The 26,187-nt window shown below is 50.4% G+C and overlaps 1 protein-coding gene across 2 annotated transcripts in view; it reads left to right on the top strand.

The window, feature by feature from the left end:
• Positions 1 to 339: 339 nt before the first annotated feature.
• Positions 340 to 26,187, top strand: part of LOC141174498 (4-galactosyl-N-acetylglucosaminide 3-alpha-L-fucosyltransferase 9-like) — a 75,448-nt gene continuing 49,600 nt past the window's right edge. For both annotated transcript variants that reach the window (XR_012252894.1, XM_073659429.1), the window contains exon 1: positions 340 to 474. The gene's annotated coding sequence lies outside the window, so the exon portion shown is untranslated. The remainder of the gene's footprint in view (positions 475 to 26,187) is intronic.

The raw sequence follows: 26,187 nt of genomic DNA, 5'->3' as shown, positions 1-26,187 counted from the left end.
TATTTTTTTCATTTTTTCCATTTTATCGGTACATTATATGGTAAAATGACTGGTGTTATTGAAAACTACAAATCGTGCTGCATAAAACAAGTCCTATGTTGGTGGAAAAATAAAAAAAATGATGGCTACTAAAGCAAGGGGAGTGAAAAAATAAAATCTCAAAGACAAAAATTTCTGGGTTTTAAAAGGTTGAACAACCTCCAGAATATTAATATTTCCCAGAACCATAATGATACATAACTATATATTGTATTATTATATCGTCTGTATGTGGGTCACCTTTTCTCCTAATCTTTACCTTGTTATAGTAACTGAGCAAACAGGTTTTCCTCGTTTCACATGATGATAGCCTTCTTAGCTTGCCTGCAAAGCATCATAGGAAATTCCATTTGGCAGATCCTCACAGACACTAGAACAAGACAAAGAATTTCTGGATTACGCAAATTATTTGAAGGTTTCTTACCTAATAGACAGGTATGTAAAAGGCATAATAATTTAGGCAAAAATTTTGCTTGGCTGCTGGCTCGCAAACCTATATTCCAGATGCCCTGCATATAGGAATTCTCCCTGTATGTGCTTGGAATATCAAGGCATTAGACATTAGGGACCCTTGATCTGCCCCCCAGTTGACTATTGTAGAAGGCTGATTAGGGTAATTGGCGCACCCATACAATGGACAAGACCATTCACGTTCCTCCTGTTCATTTATGAAATGCAGTGCAATATAATAACATTCTATGTGTATCTACAATGCAACAGTTGGAAGGTACGTCAACATGAAAATTTAAAGGGTATGTCCAGAATTGGTAAGAAATGGTCTGTGTATTCTTTTGTCCAGTTATCACTATTGGGCTAAATTCACACAAACATATTTTCCATCTGAGTGCTGCCCACAGACCGCATTAGGACCAATGTTATTAAATTGAGCTGATCAGATGACTGCTTTTTTTCACTCGGACTGCCTAGTCATGTCTATGGTCGCAAAAAAAAGCAGATCTTCTATGCATGAACCTTTTTTTTTTTTTTAACAGATGCATTTGCAGTTTTTAAAATAAACCAATTTGGTCATGTAAATTTTATTCACTCCTGATGTATAAAAACAGATGGCATATAAATGAAAATGCATCCCCCTCCCCCCTTTTTATTTTATTCTATAGATCTGATGTACAATGGGTACATGTTCTATCCATGGGGGAAAAAAAAAGAGACAGAACACTTGAGTGAAACTCAGACTTGTGTATGTGGCCTAAGTTAAGTTCCCACTGGATATTTCTGATGCAAACCTTGAACAATGCAAGTGTGATGTCTGCAACAGCATAAATTAAAGTGCTGCAGATTTGAAATCTTCTTCCCTGCAGCATGTGCATGATATTTAGTGACATCTCGTGTATTTTCTGCATACAAATTTTGCAGCAGAAAATCAGAAAATGTAGCTTTAACCCCCCTCCAACTTCCAACCTGTGTTCACCTTCATGATCCGGGCAATTTTTTTCAGCTCTGATCACTTCACTTTATGGGTTAATAACTCTGTCACGCTTCAATGGTTCCCAGTGATTCTGAGGGTTTTTTTAAGACATATTGGTATTTCATGATAGTAGTAAAACTTGTTCGATATGACTTGTGTTTTATTTGTGAAAATATTGGAAATTTAGCAAAAATTTTATATTTTTGCACTTTTAATTTTTATGCCCTGAAACCAGAGCGATATGTCACACAAAATAGTAAATAACATTTCCCACATGTCTACTTTACATCAGCACAATTTTTGTGCCATCATTTTTTTTTTTTTTTTTTTGGGGTTAGGAAGTTAAAAGGGTTAAGGTTGATCATCAATTTCTCATTTTTCCAACAAAATTTACAAAATTAGGTTTTTTTTTTTAGGCATCAAATCATATTTGAAGTGACTTTGAGGGTCAGAAAATATCCCAAAATGACACTGATGCGCCCCCTGGGCCGTGTGTGGGGGAATACCTGGAGCCGGGTCTCTGTGTAATGCTAGGGGTTGTAGTCTCCATGGCGGCGACCCGGTCCCGTGGCTCAGGGTGGTCAAACCAGTGGCGGATCTGTTTATTTGGTTTTTAATGTTTAAGTGTCCGACTACGCCACCCGTGGATTGCAGTCACTGAGAACCGCCGCTGCGGGGCTGAGGCTGATGTTGTGTGCGCAGCAGAGGGTAGTATAACTCCCCACGGGAGGAGTATAGCCTCAGGGCAGTGAGTGCAGTCCAGGGTCTTTACTCACAGTTTTACACTCCAAGCCACTTCTACAGGTAATGGCTGCCCACGTCATACTGGGCTCACCAGAGGGGCTCGGCCAACTCCCAGGTACCTTTGGAATGCTTTTCAGGACCCCCTTCGTGTGTCCTTTCTCTGGCCTGTCGTACCCCACAATTGATCACGTTTCTGTCCAGCTGCCTCGGGCCTTTGCGGGCAAACGTATGTTCTGCTTCCTTGGGCCCTACATGGTGCCTTCCTAACGGGTGTAGTGAGGGGCCTTAACACGTGCAATGCCACGGCCTCCGGTTACTAGCTGAGGGTAGTTGCTCTCCTCCACTAGATAAGGGATCCGGTTCCCTTTCTTGGCCTGACCCCCCTACTCTGGTAGCGGCGGGCGTACCGTGGCGACTGGCCGGTCCGCACCCCTGGGGTCCCTTCACTCCACTCCTGGAGCCTCCTCCATTCCTCTCCTCTCCTTTCTTCACCTCCAGGCCCAGGTCTTGTGACTTGGCCTGCCCGCGGAGCAGAGCTCGTACAGAGCCCCTGCTCCCAGTCTTCTTCTCTCTCTTCTCCCTGACTCCAAGATGGTGCCCATCTTATATACTCCTCCTTCCAGTGCACCCTGGATCTACTCTCCCCACCCACACACTGCTGGGTTCCCCCTTTCTAGGTGTTCCCTCCCCCCACTCCAGCCAGGGACAGGGGCAGTTGTGCTCACTCTTGGGAGCATTGTTGCCCTGCCCCCCGGAAATGTGGTGTAGTGCATGTGGGTGTTAGGGTCCTGAGCCACACTCCATCCTTACCTGGAAGTGAGATATCACACCTCTGGGTGAGATGCAATACCTCTGTAGCGACCAAACCCTCGGGGCGCTACAACACCATTTTAAAAACTGCACCCCTTAAAGTGCTCAAAACCACATACAAGAAGTTTATTAACCCTCTAGATGCTTCACGGGAAATAAAGCAATGTGGAAGGAAAAACTGAATATTTAAATTTCCCCCCCCCAAAAAATGTTCATTTAGCCCAAATTTTGCATTTTGACAAGGGTAACAGGAGAAAATGAACTGTACAATTTGTTGTGCAAGTTCTCCTGAGTGCACCAATACCTCATATGTGGCCGAAAACTACCGTTTGGGTGCATGGTAGGGCTCGGAAGGGAAGGAGCGCCAATTGAATTTTGAAATTGTCTGGAATAGAATCCCCTGATGTGTGGAAAACCCCACAAGGGACCACATTTTGGAAACTAACTAGACACCTCAAGGATTTTAGCTAGATGTGTGGTGAGCACCTTGAACCACCAGGTGCTTCATAGAATTCTATAATGTTGAGCCGAGAAAATAAAAAAATCTAATTTTTCCCACAAAAATGTTAGTTTTGCCCAAAATGTTTCATTTTCACAATGACAACAGGAGAAAATGAAACATACAACTTGTTGTGCAATTTCTCCTGAGTAAACAGATACCCCATATGTGGTAAAAAAATACTGTTTGAGGCACAATGCTAAGTTCAGAGGGGAAGAAGCGCCATATTGGAGTTCAGATATTGCTGGACTGGTTTAAGAGTGCCATGTTACATTATCAGAGCCCCTGAGGTGCCAGAACAGAGCCCCTGATGAACCACACTAATCACTGAAAGCATTGCAATTCTTCATACCTGTCAGTTCTGCACTGACAGAAGCCTGTTAGACCATGCTCAGAGCATGGTTTAACAAGCTTCCGTAGCCTGATGACCTGGATGTTATCATGATTAGTGTTTGAGCAAATTTGTTTGGCGAATGTTCGAAAGTTTCAAATTCGGCATGAATATGGCACGTTCGGATTCGTGTTCACAAAGGCGAGCAAATTTTCTTAAAATCGGAAAAGTTCGCTGAACTTGCACGGGAACGCGAATAAAGGGCAACCACGGCGTTTTGAACAGTTTTGTTAGCATAGTACAAGTGTATGATGAACGGTGACATGTGCCAGGTGAGTGTGGGGGCTGCGGAGAGCTTAGAATAGGTCAGATCAGCGGCGCACTTTTTTTTTCTCCTGTGGGCGGTAACTTTAACTGAGGAAAGCGTGGCCAGCCAATCATAGTGCAGGAAGCATCTACACTGTCCAGACATAAGGGCTTCTGCAATTGGCTGCAGAAATCACATTTTCTCTCAATATAAAAAGCGGCCATGTTCCCTCAGCGCCATTATATCCATGTCACTGCTGGAGACAGACGCAGCTCAGTGTTCTCCTGCGTAATGAGAGATATTAGCTAGAATAGATGGGAGCTTGTATAGTAGTCAGATAGTGTAGATAATTCCTGGCCTGTGTACCTCTGCAACCGCTGGTGCAGCACATTTTTGGTGCTCTTGTGCAAGTACTGAGATTCTGACAGAAACAGAGAGCCCATGCCATACAATAGTGCTGTGCACCGCTGGTATAGCGCTCCATGTCTCAGTATACCATGAATTTTTTTTTTGCACTTGCTAATGTGATCAAACAAGCGCAGTGCACCTTTTCATTTAGTGGGGTTGAAATTGTGCTCTGCACAGTCTGCAGAGCTTCTTATTGCTGAGCACAAAATCTGTTTGGTTTATTTCTGTTATTGTGATATTGAAAGCTGTGTGCACTAAAGTTTTTCTAGTGCCGGATAATATTTTAGTGGAGCTAAACTTCAGGTGGTTTCAGAGTAAAAATAAATTTTTTTTATCTCTTGCTACGCTCAGTCCAAAAAAATATTTTTATTGTGCCAAAATCAGCCCATCAGCTGTAACGGAAGTGGACACCCCTGCTGTGTTTGTTTCACTGAGCACACAGCATGTTTCTCAATCCACCATAACATCTGTACCTCACTCACACTCCACCAGTTTTTCAGGTTCACCATACTCCGCCCTCTCCCAGCACCTTAGCCAGCCCTCGGTCCCGCAGTTGTGGTTATGTAAAAAATAGTTTCATCCTAGGTATGACAAAGCTAAGAGGTTGAACTCCACCATCTCCAATCTGTTGGCCACGGAAATGCTGCCTTTCCACCTGGTAGATACAGTTTCTGAAAACTGATGACCGTCGAAGTCCCCCAGTACCAGTTGCCCAGTCGCCATTACTTCTCTAAGAAAGCTGTGCCTGCGCTACACCAGCATGTCACAGACAACATCACCCATTCCTTGTTTTAATCTAGGTGTGCCAGGGTGCATTTCACCACAGACACCTGAACGAGTAAGCATGGCCAAGTCATCTCGCTGACTGGGCACTGGGTGACTCTGGTGACTGTGACCCTAGGCCGAGGCAAGCTCGCACACGTGCCTTGCATGGCTCACGTCCTCAATCTGGTGGTACAGCGATTTCTCCGCCACTATCCTGGCCTGGATGAGCTGCTTCACAAAGTACGGAAGCTGTGTGCTCACTTCCGCCGTTCGCACCCCTCATGTGCTTGCTTCGATACAGAGGTCTTTGTCCGTGCCAGTTAACAGGTTGATCTGTGATGTGCCGACGCGGTGGAATTCCACTCTGCATATGTTTCAGCGACTGTGCCAGCAGCAACGAGCTCTGAAGCAGTATGTTATGATGTGTAGCTTGGGGCAAGGCAGCACGGACTTGGGGCATATCACATTTGCAGAGTGGGAACAGATTAAGAACTTCTGCACGGTTTTTAAATGACTACTAAACTGGTTAGCGCTGATGATTCGTCATCAGCATCACTATTCCGGTCATATACATGCTGGAGCAAACTTTGAATAACCTGCAGCAGGAGGTGGTGGCCCCAGAAGAAGAGGAGGATGCGGAAGGGATACCAATGTCTCAAATTTCCAGACTGTCGTCACACAGGCAGATGCCAAGTGGATTACAGCGATTGAGGGGGTTTGGTGATACCAGGCAAACTGTTAGTGAAGGTGCAAGAGCCGAGGAACTAATGGAGGAAGAAGAGGTGATGGGCGAGCAGCTGTCAGACTATGAAGAGGATAATCATCCCCTCTTGTTTGAAAGAGGTTGGCAGGAAGGGACGGAGGAAACCAGCATCAGTGTTGCGTGTGACGCCCCTGAGGGTTCAGTCGCCACAGAGGTACTGCACCTCACCCAGAGATGTGACATCTCCTTCTCTCACATAAGGATGGAGTGCTGCACGGGACCCCAACACCTGCACCCAACACTACTCCAGGCCGGCTGGAAGGGCATTATGCACTTCTTCTGCTTGCCCAGTCCCTGGCTGGAGTGGGGGGAACCAAAAGTGAGGGGGAACCATGTAGTGGGTGTGGGTGGAGGATGCAGAACAGGGGAGCACTTAAGGAAATATATATATATATATATATATATATATATATATATATATATATATATATATATATATATATATATATATATATATATATATATATATATATATATATATATATATTCCTTATCTCATCTTTTTAGGGAGCCGTACGGAGGGAGAGAGAAAGTGAGAGGACGTGAGGAGCAGAGGCTCTTCAGGAGCTCTGCTCGGGAGGCGGGCTTGTCCTGTCATGCCCAAGGCTGAGAGAGGAGTGGGAGCAAGGGAGGAAGGCTCCAGGAATTGAAGGGATCCCAGGGGGTACGGTGAGTGCAGGACAGCACCTGTGCACCCGAATCTGCCAGGCGGTAGAGGGATCAGGCCGCAAGAGGGGAACCGGTCCCTGGACCAGCCGAGTTACTTTAAGTCTCAGCTGGAAAACCGGAGGCTGCTGCACTTTCAAGGTGCGGTTGCCACAAACCGCATCTAAGCCGCCGAAAAGGGCACCAAGCAAGATCTGGGAACTTCAAGTTGCCCAGAGGGATCTCAAGGTACTCGATCGGGACTTTGTGTGGCGGGCGCAGGGCAGGAGGGAGAGACCCAGCGCGGGAAGTCGGCTAAGAAAGGAACATACAGAGAGGGGTCCTGTTAAGTGCTCTTGATATACTTGAGGGAGTGCTTAACCCCTACATGGTACACGCAGCGCGACGTGGGAGGCTGTCACCTGTACAGGCAACCTGAGGACCTTGATAACTGTGAGTTAACTCGGACGACTGCACTTTACTGTCTCTGTCGGTTATTGCTGCTACGTTACCGCTCCTGCACTACAACGCTCAGCATCACCATCTGCACCTACACTGCCCTGGAGCTGAGCTCTGCCTGTGGGGAGCCGCACCAACCCAGCTGCCCTAACATCTGCTCCAGAGGTCTGCAGCAGCGCTGGTACTAATTACCAGGAACCACAGGTGGCGTCACGAGACACAAAATTTATTATTTGAGTGGAGCACAGTCCAGACTCAGTTGTAGCTCAGAGCAGTGAGCTTTAGGTGTGCCGGCGCCATAAGATCGGTGAAGCGCAGCAAGCTGCCGTTAGTGTGAGTAGCCTAGTGAGGGCCCGAGTAGGCCATAGGCGAGTGGAGGGTTAGTACAAAGGGGGCAGAGGAGCTTAACTAGCTCACCTCGAAGAAGCTTTTACCGGACACCGGGTCCGAAGTTTACCGGGATCTCTATAACCCAGTAAGATAAAACCGGAATCCCTGGAGAACTAGAAGTCCCAGAATCGCTGAAGTGCTGATATGTAACAGAGCCAGGAGACACATAGGCCCGCAGCTAAGGCGCGTGCACTCCAAGAAAAGGCCCTACCACAAGGTCAGCCAGCACAGGACAGAGACAAAGTTAGGCCTAGCCCCAGGCAGGTCAGAAACTTACTACGCAGAGGCAAGAAACAGGAGGCCCAAAACCCGCTCTTTGGGGAGGATCCTGACTAGAGATGAGCGTTGTTCTACTCGAACTGTTCGCCAATCTCAAATTCGAGTTGTTTTGGGCGGTGTTCGAGCCGTTCGGCGAACACGAACAATTTGAGAAAAATTCGGCTGTTCGAGGTTATGTTCGATAACTGTTCGTGCACCAAAATCATAACTGGATTTTTTCTCAGTAATGATGAAAATTAATGTTAATACGCAGTTTGAGTGTACAGCGGGGTGGGGGGAGGGGCAGGGGATGGATCTCTGCAGGAAAAATGAAGATCTCCATTTTTTTTTTCTCTTTCCCGCATTTACAGTGGGGAGGTGCAATCTGTCAGCCTATCAGCAGCGCACACACGGAGCGAAGTGCTTTTTTTCACACAAGCAAGGGCATGTGTCATTGGCAGTGTATGTCACATGTCCTTGCCATATAAGACCAAGCCATTTTCCCCGTCGCCACCATTTTCTCACTGCTGCAGCTGCGTGTTAGACGGCACCGCTGTTGCTGTGTGCGCTATACCTTGTTAATTTCAAGCCAATTTTTGCACAAATCTACAGATAGCTTGGGAGTAGGGAATAGTTGTGATTGCAGTCCTTTTAAGGACTAGGTTACAGCATTTCCTACGACTTTTATCAGGGAGGTCTGTGCTCTTAAATAGATAGATTGTGGGAGTAAAGACTAATTGTAATTGGAGTCCTTTTCAGGACTAGGTTACATCAGTTCCTATCAGTTTTTGCCAGGCAGGTCTGTGCCAGTGCTGTGCAAGTTTTTTTCACAGCATTTGGCTGAATCTAGCAAAGCTAATCCTTTTTGGCCTATTGCAGAGTGTGTTAGTCAGTGGAGTAGCCTATCTGTGTTGCAAGATATACCACCTGTGTATAGAATACCAATTTTTTTACTGCACCTAGTGAAGTAAAATGTTTTGGGCATAGCATCATTCTATTAGTCCATCTATACTGACCTCCATCAGGTTGCAAACTGAATATAATTTTTTTCTGCATCTAGCTCTGAAAAAATATTGGGCTTCTAGCTGTGTGTGGGTCTTGTTCTATTAATCCATCTATACTGACCTCCATCAGGTTGCAAACTGAATATAATTTTTTTCTGCATCTAGCTCTGAAAAAATATTGGGCTTCTAGCTGTGTGTGGGTCTTGTTCTATTAATCCATCTATACTGACCTCCATCAGGTTGCAAATTGAATATAATTTTTTTCTGCGTCTAACCCAGCCAATAGTTTTGGCCTAATACCACAGTTTGGCCACTCAGCTCTGCTCGGTTACCATCCATTGTTTTTTTGTGCAAACAACTCCAGAGTTGTGAATTAGTTAACCACCAAAATGAGTGGAAAAAGGCCTGCTGCTGGTGGAAAGGGGAATAGGCGTGTTGGGAAGGGGAAAAAAGGTTGTGTCCGTGGGGTAGGTGTTAAAGTAACAGTAACATCTGCAGAAGAAAGACCATCTTCCAGCCAAACTAAAATGTCTACTTCTTTTAGCGGACAATGTGATAAGATCCCTTTCTTATGGCCACGCCAATCGCTACAAATTCCAGATGAGGCACAAAAACAGCAGGTGCTTCAACGGATATCAAGTGCTCCTTTAAGTGGGCTCTCCTCCACATCAACTTCAACATCACAAATACTCCAGTCCTCAAAGGTGTCACCCAAATCGCACTTGCTTCCTCACAGCTCCCAAATCTCCAGCTGCCCGTCTGAGTATGAGGTAGAACAGATGGTTGAGTCTGCAGAGCTGTTTACTCATACTATAGCCTGGGAATCAGAGGTCGACTCCAGCGCTTCTGTGAATCCAGACGAGGAAATGATCTGCACTGATGCCCAGAATCTTTATGAGTCGGATCCAGGACCAGACGCAGAAGGTTCTGACCATAATGTAGACTCTCATTCCCAAACTGTAACTCCTGTTGGTGGAGACAATGAGGAAGACGATGATAAGACTCAAATACCTGATTGGAGCGACAACTTTAGTTTTTTGTCAGGGCAGGAACAGGTTGGCTCTGAGGACGACGGGTGTGATAACGCACAAGGTGATGATGATGAGGTCGGAGATCCCACTTACTGTCAACCCACAGTCAGCCAAGAGATGAGGTCAGCAGAGGAGGTGGAGGAAGATGCTAGTGACGACGAGGTCAGGTTGCGCCTTCCTGGACAGAGACGTAGTACTGGAAGCACGTCAACAACTGCATCCTCAAACACAACTCTGCCTCTCACCACAAGTCGTGGTGGCTCTTCAGGTCGCATGGGTGCTAAGCCTTGCATAGCCTGGGCATTTTTTCAGATCGATAAAGATGACCCAACTCGTGTTATCTGTAACATTTCTCAGCAAAAGCTAAGTAGAGGCCAAAAAATACATAGTTTGAGTACTTCATGCATGAACCGGCACATGGACATGAAGCATAAGTTGCAGTGGGAAGCTCAGTGTGCTACAATGCGGCCTAGCCGGCCGGGCCAACCACCGTCTGCCATATCTTGTGCATCCGCGGCCTCTTCATCCTCTGTGACTGGGGGGACAGCAGTCACACCTGTTTTGGGGCGCAGACCTGCCACCTCTTTACCCGCAACAGCCAGCGTGATTGGCAGGTCATCATTTTCTTTGGAGGTGGGAACACCAGCTGGTGTTGAGCGCTGTCCGACATCGATAGCACCACCTTTGGATCAAGGCAACCTAACATGTCCGCCTGCATCTTCCTCACAGACCGGCAGTTTGCCGGGGACACCCTTATCAACCCCGTCTAAGCACAATAGCCAGCCCTCGGTCCCTCAGATGTGGACAAGTAAAAGACCATTTCCTCCTAGCCATGAGAAAGCTAAGAGGTTGAATTTCACTATCTGCAAGCTCTTGGCTACAGAAATGCTGCCTTTCCGCCTGGTGGACACAGAGGATTTTCAAGACCTTATGTCCGTCGCAGTGCCCCAGTACCAGATGCCCAGTCGGCACTACTTCTCAAAGAAAGGTGTGCCTGCGCTCCACCAGCATGTCGCACACAACACCGCTTCTTTGAGAAACTCTGTGTGTGACAGGGTGCATTTCACCACAGACACTTGGACGAGTAGGCATGGACAGGGGCGTTACATGTCGCTGACTGGGCACTGGGTAACTATGGTGACAGCAGGACAAGGGGCTGCTGTCCAAGTCTTGCCGTCCCCACGAGTTGTGCGTCAATCCTCTTTATGTCAAAGTTCCTCCACTGCTTCTGCCTCCTCAACCTCCTCTCGGTCTTCCACCTGCACCCAAAGCCTGTCTGGTCATGCCACAAGCTTTCTAACTGCGCAGAAGGGATCCTGCACACCTCCTTACTATGCTGGCAGTAGGGCTCAACGTCATCAGGCGGTTTTTACATTGAAATGTCTGGGAAATGTGAGTCACGCAGCTGAGGAGTTGTGGTCAGCTCTGGAGAGCCAATTTCATGAATGGTTGTCTCCACTGGACCTGAAACCAGGGAAGGCCGTGTGCGACAATGCTGCAAACCTGGGTACGGCCCTTCGCCGGGGCAATGTCACACACGTGCCTTGTATGGCTCACGTGTTGAACCTGGTTGTCCAGCAATTTTTAGCCCACTATCCCAGACTAGATGGCCTTCTGCAGAGGGCACGGTCACTGTGTGCTCACTTCCGCCGTTCGCATCCCGCAGCTCAGCGACTTACATCTCTACAGAAGTCGTTGGGCCTGCCACTTCACCGGCTAAAATGCGATGTGCCTACCCGGTGGAATTCAACTCTGCACATGTTGCAGCGACTGTGGCAGCACCGACAAGCCCTGGTGCAATACGTTCTGACGTATAGCCTGGGCCAACGAGATTCAGAGGTGGGGCAAATCACGCTGGAGGAGTGGTCTCAGATCAGGGACCGATGCACCCTTCTGCACAGTTTTGAAATGGCGACGAAGATGTTTAGTGCTGACGATGCCATTATCAGCATGACTATTCCGGTGATTTACATGCTGGAGCACATGTTAAACAGAATTCGGAGTCAGGTGGTGGCACAAGAGGAGGTGGAGGAGTTGTATGCGGAAGGGCTAACATCTGCAAGGTCCAGACGGTCGGCAGCACCAAGGCGGCAGGCATGTGAGGGTGGGGGAGATGGTTTTACCAGGGCGCATGGTAGCAGCCAAACTAGTGAGGAAGGTGCAGGAGCCCAGGAAGAAGTGGAGGACGAACTGATGGAAGACTCATCAGATGAGGGAGACCTTGATCATATTTCTGTTGTGCGAGGTTGGGGGGAGAGGACAGAGGAAGGAAGCATGATTGTTACCTCGCCACCAACACAACAGGGACTTGGTGCTCCTGGATGCGCAACACACATGAGTGCCTTCTTGCTGCACTACCTGCAACATGACCCTCGAATTGTGAGAATTAGAAATAATCCTGACTACTGGGTTGCCACACTGTTAGATCCCCGGTACAAAAGTAAATTTGCAGAAATTATTCCTGCCATAGAAAGGGATGCACGCATGCAGGAGTATCAGCAGAGACTGTTGCAGAATCTTACATGTGCTTTTCCACAAAACACCAGTGGTGCACGTAGTGAATCTCACAGTTCCAACTTGCCAACCGTGGGACCGTCAAGTGTTCAGCACTCAAACCGTAACAGAACCACAGTATCTGCTGGTAACATCAATTTTGCGGAATCATTTCACCACTTTTTTAGCCCATCCTTTGCAAGGCCACAGGAGACAAGAAGTCTGACACATAGTCAACGCCTAGAGACGATGGTACAGGAGTATCTCCAAGTAAACATTGAAGCCACGACTGTGTCACTGGACCCTTGCTCTTTTTGGTCTTCCAATCTGGATAAATGGCCGGAGCTAGCCACTTACGCCTTGGAGATCTTGTCATGCCCCGCAGCCAGCGTTCTGTCTAAACGTGTGTTCAGCGCTGCTGGTGGTGTGCTGACAGATAAGCGCACGCGGCTCTCCACTGATAATGTAGACAGACTCGCGTTCATAAAGATGAACAAATCATGGATCCGAAACGACTTTTCTACCCCTGTGTCATCCTGGGGAGAGTAAAAGCTTGATTGGTTAAAATCACCCTACCAACCGTTTTAAGCTTTCAAATTACTAATCATGTTTATCTGTATCTTGGCTGGAAAATAATTTGGGCTTTGTAGCAGTGTGCAGCACTGATCCTATTAGGCCATCTATACTAAAGCTTCACCAGATTTAAAATTAAAAATAATTTTTAGCTGCATCTAGCCCGGAAAATAATTTTGGGGCTCCGAGATGCGCAAGGCACATAAGTGCCTTCTTGCTGCACTACCTGCAGCATGACCCTCATATTGTCAGAATTCGAAGTAATCATGACTACTGGGTTGCCACACTCTTAGATCCCCCAAACTTTTCGATCAACCTTTTCATTTTAATAAAGACCAAAAAAATGGTCATTTTTGAAATTATAAGCATTAGCAGGTTGTTAGAAACTGAAGTCAAACAGTTTTCAACTCAAAACTTTATTCTAGGTGATGTTACATTTTCACATAGGACCCCTTGTTCGAAAGGAGCTTCTGAACTCTCTCGTCCATTGAATTTGTCAGGTTTTGGATGGTTTCTGCTTCAATTGTTTTGCATGAGGACAGAATACCCTCCCAGAGCTGTTGCTTAGATGTGAACTGCCTCCCGCCATCATAGACACTCCTTTTAATGATGCTCCAAAGGTTCTGAATGGGTTAGAGGTCAGGGGAGCATGGGGGTCACACCATAAGTTTGTCCCCTTTTATGCCCATATCAGCCAGAGATGCAGATGTTTTATGTGCAGCATGAGATGGTGCATTATCATGCAGAAAAATGATCTTGCTGTGAAATACACGGTTCTTCTTCTTGAACCATGGCAGGAAGTGCTGTTTGAGAAAATCCACATACATTATGGAGTTCATCTTTAGCGCCTTCAGGGATCCTAAAGGGGCCGACAATCTCTCTCCCCATGATTCCAGCCCAAAACATTACTCCACCTCCTCCTTGTTGGCGCCATAGCCGTGTTTGCGTGGGGTGTCCATCAACCAGCCATCCTCCACTCCATCCATCTGGACCATCGAGCGCTGCACGGCACTCATCCGTGAACAAAACAGTTTTGAAATCAGTCTTCATGTAATGTTTGGCCCACTGGAGCCGTTTCTGCTTGTGTGAAGTGGATAGAGGAGGTCGACAGGATGGCGTATGCACAGCTGCAAACCTCTGAAGGACCCTGCATCTTGTTGTTCGGGGGACGTTGGAGGCACCAGCAGCTTCAAAAACTTGTCTGCTGCTATGACAAGGCTTTTTTGCCGCTGCTCTTTTAACCTGACGTAATTGCCTGTAGGAAAGAGTCCTCAATTTGCCCTTATCAGCACGCACACGTGTGTACTGTGAATCAGCTACATACTTCTTGATTGCCAAGACACTTCATCCTGATCATCGCACAATGTTGATTGTAGTCATGCCTTGACCTAAACACTCCACAATTTGTTGCTTCTCAGCAGCCGACACATCCTTTTTCTTTCCCATTTTGGCAGAAAATGTAGGCTGCTTAATAATGTGAGACAGCCTTCTTAAGTAGTCTTGCCTTTCATTGGACACACCTGCCAAACTAATTAGCACAGGTGTCTGCAATTGCTTACAGTGATATAAAGAGCCCTGACACACATCACCATCAATGAGTTTAACTGACAAACAAACAAATTCTTCCCTTATCACTCCTAAACACTTTTTGCATAATAATTTGGAACGCAGTGTACATGTGCTTTTCCACAAAACACCAGTGGTTCACGTAGTGAATCTTACAGTTCTAACTTGCCAACCGTGGTCTGTATGGAGTTGTTCAATAAAGGGCCCAAAATTAAGATAACATAGATGGGAGAGGTCTCTATGAATAGGAATTCCTAAGTATTTGATACCCTGTGAGGGACAGGCAAAGGGAAAGTTGGACTGGATGGAATCCTATATGGATTTGGGGAGGGAGACATCGAGGGCCTCAGACTTCGCTGCATTGATTTTAAAATTTGACCATGTAACAAAGTGATCTATTTCAGCCATAACAGCAGGGATGGATATATGTGATTGAGTGATATATACTAGGACATCATCAGCAAATAGAGAGCACTTGTACTCGGTGCCTCCCACCTCAATCCACCTAATATTGGGGTTATGGCGAATTGATGAGAGCAGGTGCTCCGTCACTAGGATGTATAAGAGAGGGGACAGAGAACATCCCTGCCTTGTCCCATTGGTGATTGTGAAAGGTGATGAAAATGTTCTGACGCGCCCCCTGGGCCTTGGGACACCCGGAGCCGGACCCTTTTTGGTGGATGCTGGTGGTTGTAGTCTCCGTGGCGGCAACCCGGTTCCATGGCTCAGGGCGGTCAAACCAGTGGCGGAACTATTTATGTGGTTTTGATGTTTAAATGTCCGACTACGCCACCCGTGGATTGCGGTCAGAGTGAACCGCCGCTCCAGGGCAGACCGCTGAGGCTGGTGTTGTGGGTGCAGCAGAGCGTAGCATAACTCCCCACGGGAGGAGTATAGCCTCAGGGCAGTGTATGCGGAGGATGGGGGTGATGGTGCAGGGCAGCAGCAGTAACGACACGGAGTCAGTGATGCAGTCCAGGGCCTTTACTCAGTTCTTATTATCCAGACCACGTCTGCAGGTAACGGCTGCCCACGTCGTACTGTGCTCACCAGGTGAGGGGCTCAGACAACTCCCAGATAACTTTGGAGCACTTCACAGGACCCCCTTTGTGTGTCCTTTGTCTGGCCTTTCTTACCAACACTTCTGTCCGGCTGCCTCGGGCCTCCTCTTGGTAAACTTGGCGCCAGTTTCCCTGACCCTATGTGGTGCCTTCCTAGCGGGTGTAGCGAGGGGCTGCGCCACATAAAATGTCAGAGCCTCCGGTTTCCTGCCTCCACTAGTTCGGGGACCGGTCTCCCCCTTTGGCCTGACCCCTCCACGCAGGTGGATTCGGGCGTGCGGTGGCGACTCGCCCGTCCGCACCCCTGGGATCCCTTCATTCCTCGTTCCTGGAGCCTTCTCCGCTCCTCTTCCTTCCTTCTCCCTCTTCCAGGCCTGGGCCTCTGTTACTAGGCCCGCCTCCGGAGCAGAGCTCATGCAGAGCCCCTGCTCCCTGCCACTTCTGCTCAGACTTCTCTGCACTGAACTAAGATGGTGCCCACCTTTTATACTCCCTTCTCAATGCACCCAGGAACTGCTTCCTCCCTGCTCCTGCACTACAGGGTTCCCCTTCCTCAGTGTTCCCTCCCCCCACTCCAGCCAGGGACAGGGACTGTCGTGCCCATCTCAGGGGCATATTGGTCGCCCTGCCCCACGGCAATGTGGTGTAATGCATGCAGGTGTCGGGTCCTGATCCACACTCCATCCTTACCTGAGAGTGAGATATCACACCTCTGGGTGAGGTGCAATACGTCTGTAGCAACCGAGCCCTCAGGGTGCTACAGTTCCATTTATCTTCAGCCTAGGTGACGTATTGCGATACAGGGCCGTGATTTTGGCTATAAAAGGGTCCCCTAGACCCCTACCCCAAGCTTTTTAAGAGAATCATATATGGCGTGCCAGGAGACTCTATGGAATGCTTTCTCAGCATCCAACGAGAGTATCTAATTACAAATTTTTAACTGCATCTAGCCCAGGAAATACTTTGTGCCTAGTAGCAGTGTCTGCTGGTCAGCGGATTATCCCGGCTGTTAAGCAAGCTACACCACCTGTAGTTTAGACACTTAATTTTTTCAAAGGAAATTATTCGGGACCATGGGATACTTAGTGAAGAGCATCAGGAGGCACCCCAAGGCATAGGGGCTGGGACTGGCATTAGGATGCCTTGCGGTGGACAGCCGAGCTCGATCCTTATAAAAGCTTTTTAACTGCAGCAGCTTTAGTGGATGCTACTGGAGCTGGAATTACGCGGCTGCTGGCATGAGACTTGCCCTCCAATAGATCCTTGTAAATGGATTTAAAGTGTATTCATTCAAATTAGAGAGACAATTTAAATTAAAAAGCTTAGAGCTGCCTCCACCACAGGGGGGCTTGCTCGACCCACCAGCGGACAGGCACCAGTATTGGGAGAGGGGGGCTGGCCGTCAGGGTTCACCGCGGCTCTGGCACAAACCCGGCGACACGGAGGTGGCACGGGCAGGAGCGGACTGGCCGTGTCGGCTTCTCACTTTTTGGATTTTAGAAGGGCATGACATGCCTATATCTGTGTCTCCCCCTCCTTTTACTCCTCCACCTCTTTTATTTTCGCATGACTATATGTACTTGTCACTTTTCCATGTGTTAGTTATGTCTTCTGAGCAGTTTGTCAGCTTTTGAAGTGTTTTCTATGTGTTTCTATGTGTTTTTGTTTGCCTGCCATTGTTTTTAACGGTGTTCGAAGGTGTTCGGCGAACACACGGGTGTTCGACGAACCGAACCGAACTCGAACACTACGGGGGTGGCTAAACACTAATCCTGACATGTACCCTTCACCCTACAGTGCTCCGGTATGTGCCCGAATTTCCACCAGTAAAAGGTACTGAAGTGACTATCGTGTCAGTCCCTGTTCTTGCTCTGACCCGGCTGGGTCTCGTCTGTCCTGCATATCCATTACACTGCCCTGAGGCCTAGCTCCACCTGTGGGGAGCTATACCATCCAGCTGCCTTATCACCAGCCTCAGTGGACTGCGCAGCGCTGGTGATCATCACCAGAAGCCACAGGTGGCGTCACGAACTCTTTTATAAACTTAACAAATCACCAACCCTTTTTAAAGGAGAGGCCCAGGGTACGGGCCCGGGAGCCGACCACCGCGACATCTCTAAAGGTCAGGCTAAAGGCCCGGGTACTGAGTCATCCCCCATTCTCCCCTGGGCGAGTCATAACCAGCTGCTCCTGGCTGTGAGAGCAGGGTGTCAGCTGTCATGTTAGCTGACCTCCTGGCGACTATCGCATGGGAACAGCTCCTGTACACCGCACAATCGCCAAGACTAATGAATATGGCCAAGGTTGTGAAGGGGTTAAATGAGGTGTCTAGTCTTCTGATAGTCTGCAGTTACTCTATGTAAGGTGCAAATCCTAAAGAAGCTAAAAAAATATTCCAGAGAAGTGGAAACAATGACGAATGTGTGTGTGTTTTTTTTTTTTTTTTTTTTTACTTCCTTCTCCAGAGCTATCAAAATACACATGGACATAAAAAATTGGCATTGAGATATTGCCCTTCAGACATTAGTGTGAGGCTATATTGAATAATAGTCATGTTTACCTTCACTTAAAGCAAAGAATCAATTTGCTGCCATAAGCCTAAAGTATATCTTAGCAGCAGCACGCCGTCCATAGCGGCAGACCATCCGGCCACTATGGGGCCCGTGAGCTGGGTGATGGGCCTGGTACCAAGTGTCCTGTCATCACAATTTCAACAGTATCTGAATATACAGGATGCAGGATACTGTTGACTAGAATGGTGCAGGAGGGAGCCGACAGCCCCATGCTGCACCTCTCTACCTGTGCATTTGAGTGACTCAGCATGGCAGGCGTGATGGTGTCATTACATGGCGACCCCTGTGCGGATGGTGCCTCAGTCAGCACAGTGCCTGGGTGTTTTTTTTTGTTTTTTTTATTTGCAAGGGACATGATTCCTTGTGGGGGTGGGGAGATACTGTTTCTTTAGGGCTGTGGGGTCCATTATGCTAAGGGGAGAGCTATTGGGGCCATCATAGTGTGTATTTGTTTTGTGGGGGGGGGGGTCATACTTTTTTAGGGGCTGTGTGTGTGGGCCCTCACTGATTGAGGGGGGCAACACATTCTGTGGAGGGTATGGGACCATCATGCTATATATAGAGAAGCTGTGGGACTATCATAGTGTGTGGGAGGAATTATATTGTGTTAAGGTTATGTAGCACCCCGAGGGCTCGGCTGCTACAGGGGTATTGCACCTCGATCCAGAGGTGTGGTATTCCACTCCCGGGTAAGGATGGAGGGTGGGACTGAGCTCAGCTAGTTGCATGCACTACACTCATCCCATTTCCGGGGGACAGAACAACGGTACTCCCACCAGATAGATGTGCAGGTACGACAGCGTCTGTCCCTGGCTGGAGTGGGAGGGGGGGAGGAACATCCCAGTAGTGTAGGAGCAGTCAGGGGAGGGACTCTGGGCATAGGAAGGAGCCCATTGGGTGCTAGTCACCTGGGCTCGGGTGTCAGAGGGAGTATAAGAGGTGGGCACCATCTTTAGACAGGGTCCTGTTCAGAGGAGAGTCTGTTCAGAGAGAGGAGCTCAGCCAGAGAGGGCTGAGGGGGAGCTGTGGCTCCGTCTGGGCCCAGCTCCAGAGCCAGGCCTGAAGCAGAGAGAGGAAGAAAAGGGAACACAAGGAAAGGCCCAGAGACGCAAGCAGAGGGAACCCTGAGATCCCACGAGTGAACCAGAACGGGTGAGGGGTTGGCAGAGAAGGGTACCGGATCCCAAGCTGGTGGAGGCAAATCATCCTTAGCCAGAAACCGGAGGTCGTGGTCAAGCTTTGGCACGACCCCTCGCCACATCCACCAGTAAGGCACGCCACATAGGGTCAGGAAAACCGGAGAGAGGTTTTGCCCCATAAGGCCCGAGGAAGCCGGACATAGGTGGGTCCCTGGTGAGGACGGCCTGTAGGAAGGACGAGAGGGGAGCTAAGGACCACGCTGTGGAACTGCCTGGGAGTTGGCCGAGTCCCGCACCTGGTGGACGCAGCACGGCTCGGGTGGTCACCCTTGGCCGAAGTGACCGGAGCAACACCTGTGAGTAAAAGCCTTGAAACTGCACCACACGTCTCTGAGCTTCCTTGCTGCACCATCACTACCACTATCATTCACATCTGCTGCCCTGGGGCCATACCCCTCCCGTTGGGGGTTATATCATCTACGCTGCACAACCATATCACCGGCCTCAGCGGTCTGCCCTGCAGCGGCGGCTCCATAGCCGCATTCAACGGGTGGCGTAGTCGAACACTAAAACATCATATACTAATTCCGCCACTTAGTTTGACACCCTGGGCACGGACCGGGTCACCGCCACGAGGACTACTACCCCCAACAGATCCGGCTCCGGGTATTCCTCAAACATGGCCCAGGGGGCGAGTCAACTTTGGCGTAGTCGGCAGGATCACGTGCCCGCAACCAACGGGTACTGCGTGCCTGAAGAAAAGTTCATATTTACCGTAAAAAGGAGTCTCCCGCCAATTCCAGAGGGTTCCCGCCATCGGACGCCATCACGGGTCGTTTCCCGCCGTTTGCCCGCCATCTGCAGCCTTTTCCCGCCATCCACGGAGTTTCCCGCCATAAGGAGACGATTCCCGCCATCTGAGACGATTTCCCGCCCTGGCAGAGCGGACTCCATTATGGGCGTGCCAGAGGGTGGCAAGAGGCCACCTCCCATCGTGGGCCAGGTCCAGGAATGGCGCCAAAAGCGGAAACCGCCTCCACCAGCAGAGACTGCAATGATAGAAATGTCCATCAGCGTGAGAGGGCTGCCCCTGGAACTGACAATCACTAAGTTGCCCCGGGACCACCCTCAATGGGGGCGGATACAGAACAAAACAGAGAAGATGGGTGCGGCCTGGAGGAGTCTGGACAGATCGCACCCGGAGATGGAGGAAGAGTCAATCAGCACCGACCCTGTGGTCCGGAACATGTTGCAGGCTGCCACCCCGGAAGGCCTGGTGGAGATCCTGGCACAGCTCCCCAGAAATCGGGAGCGTGCACAGACCGCGCTGGAGGCCTTAGCCCGGAAGATGGCCCGGGTACAGCAAGAAGCACTGGCCGAGTGGAGGAGAGAGATGGTCCAGCAGGCTGGAACCCGCCAGCAGAGGATGCCACCCGCAACGTGGAGCGTGTCTGCCCCTGAGGATGGTGCAGGAGGAACGGAGGCCGGAGACGACGCCGCGGAGGGAGCCGCAGAGATGGAAGCAGGTAATGGGGACGTCATCACCCCGTGCCCCGTAGCCGTAAGCCTGCCCCAGCTCCCCGTCGCAGAGCCCGAAGTTCCACTCACCGTGCCCGTTGCCGCACCGCCGCTGCTTCCAACTAGGCCTCAAGCGGCAGGAGCCGCGGTCGCGCCCTCTGTTACGCCACGCCCCTTGACCCTGAGCGCGGCAAAAGAGGAAGTGCCCCCGGCCTGGTCGCAGGGCCGAGTACCCCCGGGCGCCGCAGTCTCCACCGTACCCTTCACCTTCAGAGTGCCACCGGCCTGGTCGCAAGGCCTGGTGCATCCGGGCGCCGCTGCCCCCACAGCGCCCTCAACCTCCACAGTGCTGCCCCTGGGCGAAGATCTATTCACGCAGCATACTAGCCCGGACGGGCTGCCCTTCGTGTGGCCACCGGAGTACATCAACCCTCGCCTCCGGAAGGAATGGCCTCTGTGTGAGCCTCTGATCCCGGCTCCGGCACCCGCCAAAATTGTTCCGCTCCTGCGGGAGGAGGCCCAATTTGCGTGGGACCCCACCGGCGAAGACCTCATGGGGTTCACCCAAGAGACCCGGGCGGCCGCAGCCCAACGTGAGGACTGTTGCCGACAACAACTGGAAGTCTTTCAGAGGGAACGGCGAGAGAGGCGGGTCCGCGAGGAGCGGCTGCAGGTCCAAAGCGCGGAGCAGAAAAGCCGGACCCGACAAAACCGCCGTGCGGCCCACGGTCCCCGCGCCACCGGGACTGTAATAAAGTTTCAAATGGAGCACGGCTGGGGCTTTATCCGGGATCACAGAACCCCCGGCGATGTCTTTGTTACCCGCAGGGATGTTGAGAGCCACCTGCCGGAGGGACACCGAGGACGTGACCTCTACCCGGGTGATGAGGTCACCTTCACCCGGCATCAGTGTGCCAAAGGACCGTACGCCCTCCACGTACACCGGCTGACTGAGGAGGAGTTGCAGTATGAGGAAGACCAAGAGGACCCGGACGGGTCTGAAGACTACCCTCAGGAGGAGACAAGGAGAGGATACCGCTACTGAAGGGAAGTAGCATAAACAAAGGAGTTGTATATAGTTACCCGTCAGGGTACCAGAACTGTTACAAGAACTGTTATGTGAACTGTTGCTAATTGGAGTGTGGTCCCCGTTGGGACTAGTGTGGAACTGTTTAAGGGACTGTTTCCTGTGTGCCCCTATTCCCCACTGGCCGAGGACTGAGAGCGGCCATACCCTGTAAATAGTTGCGCTTCCTAAAGCGCCCCCTTCTGGTTTTATAAAGAACTGTTTTTCTCTAGTGACTGTTGCGCTTTACCTGGTCACAAGTTGCACGGTGGCCAGGGATTGAGGACGTATTAGTCAAGAATGTTTTATATTATGCTAACAAAGTTAATGGTATTTTATAAGTGTGTGCAGAAAGTCTAATAATGTTTCCGTAATGTTTTATACCTGTAACGTTAAAAGAAGAACAGAGTATCTCCCATAAAGGGATGAGTTCATAGTTAATATGTCTTACATGTGAGTGTATACTTTAAAAATTTTTGTATGTCTTAATTTGCTTTTGCTCTTTTCCAGCCCGAGGACGTGCTGTGGTTTACCAGGGGGGAATGTAGCACCCCGAGGGCTCGGCTGCTACAGGGGTATTGCACCTCGATCCAGAGGTGTGGTATTCCACTCCCGGGTAAGGATGGAGGGTGGGACTGAGCTCAGCTAGTTGCATGCACTACACTCATCCCATTTCCGGGGGACAGAACAACGGTACTCCCACCAGATAGATGTGCAGGTATGACAGCGTCTGTCCCTGGCTGGAGTGGGAGGGGGGGAGGAACATCCCAGTAGTGTAGGAGCAGTCAGGGGAGGGACTCTGGGCATAGGAAGGAGCCCATTGGGTGCTAGTCACCTGGGCTCGGGTGTCAGAGGGAGTATAAGAGGTGGGCACCATCTTTAGACAGGGTCCTGTTCAGAGGAGAGTCTGTTCAGAGAGAGGAGCTCAGCCAGAGAGGGCTGAGGGGGAGCTGTGGCTCCGTCTGGGCCCAGCTCCAGAGCCAGGCCTGAAGCAGAGAGAGGAAGAAAAGGGAACACAAGGAAAGGCTGTAACGGGTCTGGGAGGCGGAACCTCTGAGCTACTATACAAGGGGGCAGTCCTTGTAAGGGAGCGGGTGGCGACCAGGGAAGACGGGCAGGAGGTCACAGCAGGTGACCGGGACAGTCTCTGAGTGAACGGGCTGGAGGTCACGGCAAGTGACCGGGGCAGTCTCTGGATGAACGGGCTGATGGTCACGGCAAGTGACCGGGGCAGTCTCTGAATGAACGGGCAGATGGTCACGGCAAGTGACCGGGGCAGTCTCTAGGTAAAGGGTTGGTACGACCTGTGGCGGCTGATGATAGACGTGAGCTCCCAGGTGAGCAGGCGAGAGTCTCTGGATGAACGGGTGGTCACAGCATGTGACGGCGGAGCCTCCAGGAAGACCAACAGACAGGCGGCAGATGAGCGCTCCCAGGTGAGCGGGCAGAAGTCTCTGGACAGGCGGGTGGTCACAGCACGTGACGGCAGAGCCTCCAGGTAGGCTAGCAGACAGGCAGCAGATGAGCGCTCCCAGGTGAGCGAGCAGGAGTCACTGGACAGGCAGGTGGTCACAGCACGTGACGGCGGAGCCTCCAGGTAGACTAGCAGGCAGGTAGCAGGTGTGTGCTCCCAGGTGAGCGGGCAAGCTGGTCCATAGACAGACTGACAGGAGTTGGAAGGCAGACCGTCGGACCTCAGGCAAGCAGGCAGGTGGCTGATGTGCGCTCCCAGGTGAGCGGGCAGGCTGGTCCTTAGACAGACTGACAGGAGTAGTAAGGCAGACCGTCGGACCTCAGACTAGCAGGCAGGTAGCAGATAATCAGGCAGGAATCTGGCAGGTAACTGGCAGGTAACTGGCAACGGGACCTGAGGGCTGAAGCAGAGTAGTGAACAGTGCAACAACATTGCTCGGGCACCTCCATTTTGGAGGAGGTGCCTTATATATGGTAAAGTCCTCCGGCCATTGGCCGGGGACTCCTTAGGACGGCGCGCGCGGCCCCTTTAAGAGGGAGGGAGGGCGCGCGCGCGCGCCCTAAGCACAGTGGCCGGGAAGGAGCGCGCGCTGCCAGCAGAGCGGGAGAGGGACGCCGGGCACGGAGCAGAGCGGTGAGGGGAACAGCGTCCCTGCCTAGCAGAGGGCAGGGACGCCGGCACTACAAAGGCCCAGAGACGCAAGCAGAGGGAACCCTGAGATCCCACGAGTGAACCAGAACGGGTGAGGGGTTGGCAGAGAAGGGTACCGGATCCCAAGCTGGTGGAGGCAAATCATCCTTAGCCAGAAACCGGAGGTCGTGGTAAAGCTTTGGCACGACCCCTCGCCACATCCACCAGGAAGGCACGCCACATAGGGTCAGGAAAACCGGAGAGAGGTTTTGCCCCATAAGGCCCGAGGAAGCCGGACATAGGTGGGTCCCTGGTGAGGACGGCCTGTAGGAAGGACGAGAGGGGAGCTCAGGACCACGCTCTGGAACTGCCTGGGAGTTGGCCGAGTCCCGCACCTGGTGGACGCAGCACGGCTCGGGTGGTCACCCTTGGCCGAAGTGACCGGAGCAACACCTGTGAGTAAAAGCCTTGAAACTGCACCACACATCTCTGAGCTTCCTTGCTGCACCATCACTACCACTATCATTCACATCTGCTGCCCTGGGGCCATACCCCTCCCGTTGGGGGTTATATCATCTACGCTGCACAACCATATCACCGGCCTCAGCGGTCTGCCCTGCAGCGGCGGCTCCATAGCCGCATTCAACGGGTGGCGTAGTCGAACACTAAAACATCATATACTAATTCCGCCACTTAGTTTGACACCCTGGGCACGGACCGGGTCACCGCCACGAGGACTACTACCCCCAACAGATCCGGCTCCGGGTATTCCTCAAACATGGCCCAGGGGGCGAGTCAGTTACTGTAGCTGCATTATACTTTGTTGGAGGCAATGTTGTGTGATCATCAGGTTTGGCTCCTGGTTTTTGTGTACCCTGGGCAAGAGTCTCAGTTGGCCCTTTTAACACCTACCACGATTCATGATGCACCCAACATGCAGCCCTGTGCATGCAGCATCAGTCAAATTCCATGTGCAAGAGGAATGAAATGCAACATCATCCCCTTCCCTGTGCTAGACCCTCAACATCACCCACTTGGACAAGCCCCCCAACATGCAGACCTGTGCATGAAGCATTAGTACATTCCATGTTCAAGACTAATGACATAAATCATCCCCTTCCGTGTGCAAGATCCACAAAATGCTAAATTAAAGAGGTTGCCCACTACTGAGACAATCGCTTCTCATACCCTATGCTTGGCCCCAATAAAATAATAAATAATAAAGCTTATACTCACCTCCCGAGCTGTTCCTGTGGTGTCGGCACCTGCTCTGTCCGGGGCTCCCATGCTGTTAGAACACGTGACCCTGGCACCCAATCAGCGCTGAAGTCTCTGGCCACACCTTTTGAACAAATCGAACGTGAAGAGGAAGTCAGGGCTACAGCTGATCTTTGACATGACCTTCATGTTCAGTTCGTACGAAGGTGTGGATCGTGACGCCAGCGCTGATTGGGTGCCGGGGTCACGTTTCGCAACAACATCACGAGAACCCCGGGACCGCGAGTGCCGACATGGGAGGTGAAATATAGGCTTTATTATTTTATTGGGGCCAAGTGAGGGGGATGAGAAGGAGGTGTCATGGATAACCCCTTTTAACACGTTCCCTGTGAAAGGCCCCGAACATGCATCACTACCTTCCCTGTGCAAGACTTGTTACACGCACGCCGCTAGGTTCAGATAGGGGCGAGACAGGTTACATGAATTCTTTGGAATTCTGGGGGAACCGTTACTCAGGGCGACCATGGACCATGTGCTGCAGCTTCTCTCAGGCACACAGGGGTATTGACCCTCAGGCACAGACACGTAGGTTGTTTCACTTGCTGGCCAGACACACTTGACGAGTCCTCATAAACGGTAGTACAATAGCATTTAATAAGAAGACGCATAGCCAGTGCAAGTTGTCTTATGAGCAACAGGCTCCAGTGACAAACAGTACAGTTTCCTTAGCAGCACAGCAGTTCACAGTTTTCCCAGTAGTACAGGACAGCACAGTTCTAATACAAAGGCACATTAACGAACACAGCATTCCTTACAGCACAGTGAGATGGAGAAGGGGGGGGGGGGGGCTAGGGTTTGCTGAGGGTGATGATCCCTGTGACACCATATCTACCAGCCCTTATCTTTATGCCTGACAATACTCTGCACTGCTAGTTCAGGAACTCTACCTGACCTGTGCTTAGCTTCACTCCTGACATGAATCCTTTTCACTTGCAGG

The sequence above is a fragment of the Phyllobates terribilis genome, unplaced genomic scaffold (assembly GCF_046119375.1).
Source record: "Phyllobates terribilis strain yellow unplaced genomic scaffold, ASM4611937v1 Scaffold_13__5_contigs__length_258822181, whole genome shotgun sequence".
Taxonomy (NCBI): Eukaryota; Metazoa; Chordata; class Amphibia; order Anura; family Dendrobatidae; genus Phyllobates; species Phyllobates terribilis.
Note: the sequence above shows the minus strand (reverse complement) of the source record. Positions and strands in the feature narration are given on the sequence as shown.